The following is a 5348-nucleotide window of genomic DNA, read 5'->3' as shown; positions in this document are numbered from 1 at the left end:
TTGGTTCGCTATGTGACGTGACAGGTTACTCCTCTGGGCCTCAGTTTGCCCACGCGGAACTACGGTAAAACGGGGGAGGGACGGGAGGAAGGAGGAAGCAGGTGGCCTCAGGAATCTTGGAAGGCGCAAGCTTGGGGACGGCAGCCAATCTCGCCCCCGGGTCCACGGAGTCACCGGAAGTCCCGCCTCCTCACCCAGACCCATCTCCCGACCGGAGGAGAGGCCAGTGTGGTCACGCCCATTCTGCGTCGGAGTCCGAGGAGGCTCTAGTTTCAGTCACCGTAAACGCGAGGGAAGCTGCCTCTGCGCAGCCGCAGTGGCCACGCCCCTGCGTAGCTACGCGAGCGCACACCAACGAGACGCACGCTCCTCCCGGCTGGCCTAGAGCGGCGCCGCCGGAAGTGCTCCTCCCTCTGCCGCCGGAAGTCCGTGGCGCGTCCGTCTTGTGCTCTGTGGGCGGTGCCGCCGAACTTTCCGTGAGTGCCTGTGACCCAGCAAAGTGGTGTGGTTCGGTGCCAAGCCCCTGCCCGCCTGAGTCGAAAGGCCGAGCGGGCCCGGGAGGCCCGGCCCCTGGGAGCCGCCTTCCGTGCCGTCTGGCCCCGCTCGGTCTCCGTGCCCCCATGGCCTTACTTCCGACTCCCCTCCAACTCCTTCGTGTCCTTAGTTTCCCCCTCTGTAAGCTGGCACCATAACACTCGGTTGTCTTAGGGCGCGTTACCTGGCGCACTGATCACGAGGTTTCTGTGCTCAGTTTCCCCCTCTGTAAAATGAACCAGTTGGGATAGAATCAAACACGCAGTCGTAGAGCGTTGAAGCTGGAAAGGCCCACGGCGTCCACCCCTCATTTTATAGGTAGAAAGCCCAGGCCCCGTTGGGAGAACTATAGAATTATAATTGGAAATTATAGAGGACACCTTGGGGATCACTTTATCCAGGCCTTGCCTTTTTACAGAGGGGGAAACTACATTACTACAGAGATTCCTATCCTGAAATAATGTTTTTAAACGTCAAAAAGCTTTCGGACCCGTATGTGGTGATAATGGCTGCTTGTGCCGTGCACTGATTAAAATCTCTGAGGTAAATCCCACTGTGACCTTGAACAAATCACTTATGCTCCTGCGACCTCAGTTTCCTCACCTGTAAAGTGGAGGTCTGTTTCGATAGTGAGTACTAGCCGATATTTATATAGCACTTCTAGATTTGCAAAGTACTTTACATTTGTGGAATCTTCACAGCAACCCTGGGAGGTGGATGCCATTGTTACGTCCCATTACAGCTTGAGAGAGGCAAAGTGACTATCCCAGGGTCACACTGCTGCTGTCTGAGATAGAACTTCACTTTAGCACTCTTATCAACCACTTAATTACCTAAAGACACATAGGCTAATAAACTGGCAACACTTGTTTCAGATATTAAAAAAAAAAAAAGCTAACATTTTATGCTAACATAAAGCATAGTGCTTACTGTGGATCAGGCACAGTGCTTTACAAATGTTATGTCATTTGTTCCCCACAACAACCCTAGGAAGTAGATGTTATTATGATCCTCATTTTATAGGTGAGGATACTGAGGCAGACAGATGAAGTGACTCACCCAAGGTCACACAGCTAGGGAGTGTCTGAAGCTGAATTTGAATTCAAGTCTTCCTGACTCCAAGGAACCACCAAGTTACACTTGCCTGTCTGCCAAAGTTTGGGGATGCTGGGACCCGAAGAATGCCAACACAGAGTTGCCTGTCTCAAGCCTTCTCTTAGGCAAGTCTCAAAAGTTTATTGTAATCCTTTAACAAAAGTGGGCAATGGTGCTTATGGAACCTTCAAAAGAGTAAGGATGATGCTAGGGCTTATATGGAAAAAGGGCATAGGAAAGGAATGCCAGGGATGCTAATTAGGTAATCCAGGTGTCTTTGGGAGCTATGGATGGGAAAGTGTAGGGAGTATACAAGACACTGAGAGAGTTATCAGGGGCATGGACCATGGGGATCAAGTAGGAAAGAGAGTCCTGGGGCCAGCCAGGGCCAAAAATCCTTAGACCCCCCCTCCCCTATGTTCGAATGCATTTTGCAACAAGAGAAAATATTCTGACAGGATACAGGCTTACTGAGAAATTGGGAGGCCTGATCTTAGGTCTGAGACCCAAGTATCCCATCATATCCACCATAAGAGCTTTCTCCATGAAGTGTTCCTTTATTTCTCCTCCCCTCCAGTTATAATGAACATATCCTTCCTGTGAAATCTCAATGTTTTTGTATATACCTCCCAACATGTCATAGTGTAATTAACAGGCTCATGAATTCAGCACCAGAAAAGCCTTTTGGGAACATCTAGTTCAACTCTCCCATTTCACAGATTGAAAGCGAAGCCCAGCAAACCAACTGACTGGTCCGTGATCACAGAGGTAGTGTCACAGGTAGGTACCCAAGTCCTTTGAATCTTTCCAGCTCTAGAAGGTGGTTTGGGGAGCCTTCCCTTTCATTCCTGCTGCTGAAGAGACAAGAAGGAGGGCTGTGAGAGGGGTCTTGGTGACAGGGTGGACATGATTTATTTTGATGACTGGGGAGCCTGACAGATCTGACAGGAAAATACTGACATTTTGCTAATTGCTTTTTCTTTTCCCTTGTAGTGCGTGCGTGCGTGTGTGTGTGTGTGTGTGTGTGTGTGTGTGTGTGTGTGTGTAAGTGTCAAGTGTCTGAGGACAGATTTGAACTCAAGATCCTCCTGACTCCACGGTCACTGCCCTATCCACTAGGCCACCTAGCTGCCTGCCCACCCCCCCACCACAATCTTTAAAGCCTCATTGAGTCCAGAGAAATGTAATGCTTTGTATCAAAGAATTGCTTTTGTTTGTTTTTGTAAATTCAAATCCAGCATCCTTGGACCCAAGGGACAGCTGGATGACATGGTGTACAGCTGACCCTGAAGTCCTTCCAAGCACAGGAAATCATGTCAGGGAAATGGGGGGCAAGCTAAAAATATGCCCTTTGATGTCCTTCCAAAATGCTGTGGCTCACAGTTGCCTGTTTGTGTGTGTCTTATCCTCCCTCACACCTCCTCCTCTCAAATTTCAAGCTCCATGAGGGCAGACACAAGATTTCCTTCAAATTTGTTATTTTCCCCAAAGGCTCAAGCTTTGCTTAATTAGTGTTGAATTAAACAGAATTCTCTGAGCATAATAGGAAGAATATTATTCTCCCCATTTAATAGATGAGGAAACTGAGACTCCAGGGTTTGGTGACTCACGGCTGTATGCATCCTCAGCTTTCCCCCAGCCTCTTAGCATAAGACTTCTTTCTGAGTCTAGGATCCATGCCTTGGTCATCTTTGCTCACAGGTGGTTTGTGCATTTTCTGTTCACTCTTACAGGCAGGGTGTTGTCAGAAGGAAACCTTACAGTTAGGAGAACCTGCATTCTTGTTCACCTCTGACACATACCAGTAGCTCTGGGTAATCAGTGTAATGAATTGACTTTAAATCACTGACTTTCTCAGCACCCCAGGCAATCCCCAAATTGCATGGCAGAGCCTTTGCAAATTTCCACTGATAAAGGGAGCTTCCTCACTGGCAACTCCCTCCATCAGTGAAATCCCAGGTCTGCTCCCAAAAAATCCCATTTGTATCTCTCCTACCCATGTCAACTACTGAGGGGAGAAACTGAGTTTTATCACCTATGACCCTTTGTGGAGCCCTGCATCAGTAATGTTCATCTCTTTTCAGTGAGTGAATGACAATTCCAAGTTCTTCCTTTGCCCAGGATTTTGAGTCTCTAAACTGAACTCAGCCTCCCAGCTGGATTATGGGAATATGCTGAGGGTCCAAGATCTGCAGGAAATTGAGAGCACAGGAGCCAGGAGAGGCCCCTGCTTCAGGGAGTGCAGGAAAAGAAGCAGTTCTATATCAAAGTCAGCTGGAAGGAGCCACCCCTGATTGGAGAGGAAACTTGGGTTTGAATAGGTTGTAAATCAGGTCCTCTCCCTGGCCCAAGGCCCAGGTCAGAACAATCCTCCCTAACCTCAGTTTATTCCCTAACTGATCTCCTAGACTAGCTACAGGGAAGACTGGAGTAGGGAGAGGCTTGAGGTCAGAATCCTGTCATGTGAGGCATAGGATTAAAGAGGTGAAAGTGACCTGAAACTTCTCTGCTTGAAAGCAGGGAAAGCTACCCCCTTCTAAGGCAGGCCATTCCATGCTGGGAAGGGTGGTGAGGGGTCTCCTTTGTAACATCCCCCCATTGCTTTTACCTTCTAGGGTGAAACAGGACAAGTCTAATTGCTCCTCAGAGTCTGTTCTTGTGCTCTCCCAAAGCAAGGGAGAGTCCAGCTAGGTATCCCCATTGCTTTGATGAATCCCTGCATGCCTTGGTCCATGGTCTCACCGTTCTGGCTCTCTTCCTTTGAATGTGCTTCAGCTTCCCCTGTTATCTCTGCTGTTGAAATGTTCTTTTTTTTCTTTAATAAAGCTCCCTTTGTCCGGCTGAAAGCTGTCTCCTTAGATCCTCCTTTATCTGTATCTCATCTTTGTCTACACCACATTCTCCCTGGTATCGGATATATTTGTAAACATTTTGTATCCCCATCTTAGAGTGTAAGGTCCTTGAGGGGACTCCATTTGCAGGCACCCCATAGGCGCTAAGCATTTGTTGCCATGACCAACCCTACTCCTTTCTTTCTTTTTCATGCTGCTAGTTAAACTTGTTTCCCGTATTGAATCTCTCAGGAATGTAAGTTCCTAGACAAATTAAGATACCTCCGAGATGATGTCTAGGCCTTAGTTTAAGGCTTGCAAGATATTTGATGTTTTCTCACTTGTGCCTTACAACTAACCCTGTGAGGTAGGTATTATCCCCAGTTAACAGATGAGGAAACAGACTCAGAGAGAGGTTAATTGTCTTACCAGAGGTCACACAGCTAACAAGTGGTTGAGATAAGATCTCTCTGAATCCATCCCTTTCTGTGTATACCATGCTGCCTGCGCATAAATCTCGAAGTGCCAGAGAAATGGTGACTGTTGTTATTAGCCTCTCATTTCCAAGATGGTGCTTTGCAGAGAGAGGAGTTGAGGAACTCCATCCACCCATTCCACACCATGGTCAAGCAAAGAACAGACTTCTGAGTTTTTGTTTGTTTTTTGGCAAGACAATCGATCCAGGTTAAGTGACTTGCCCAGGGTCACAGGGGAAGTAAGTGTCAAGTTTCTGAGACCACATTTGAACTCAGGTCCTCCTGACTCCAGAGCCAGTGCTCTACTCACTGCACTGAATTACAGTGTTAAACAAGTCACTGAGCATAGTTAATCTGGGAGAAGATTCTGAGGAACCATGATATAGTTTACAAGACTAGAGAATACCAGGAA

At 47.7% G+C, this 5348-nt stretch overlaps 1 long non-coding RNA gene across 3 annotated transcripts; it reads left to right on the top strand.

Annotated features, from left to right (window-relative positions):
- Nucleotides 1-324: 324 nt before the first annotated feature.
- Nucleotides 325-4475, top strand: LOC140515190 (uncharacterized). 3 transcript variants are annotated; one of them, XR_011970878.1, is made up of 3 exons: nt 325-476; nt 1558-2409; nt 4245-4475. It is a non-coding gene; the product is annotated as an uncharacterized lncRNA (long non-coding RNA). The 3 variants fall into 3 exon arrangements; XR_011970877.1 differs by having other exon boundaries at nt 2623-4475; XR_011970876.1 differs by having other exon boundaries at nt 1558-4475.
- Nucleotides 4476-5348: the final 873 nt, after the last annotated feature.

This window comes from Notamacropus eugenii, chromosome X, assembly GCF_028372415.1.
Source record: "Notamacropus eugenii isolate mMacEug1 chromosome X, mMacEug1.pri_v2, whole genome shotgun sequence".
In the NCBI taxonomy this organism is placed as follows: Eukaryota; Metazoa; Chordata; class Mammalia; order Diprotodontia; family Macropodidae; genus Notamacropus; species Notamacropus eugenii.
This window is presented reverse-complemented; position numbering and strand designations above follow the sequence as displayed.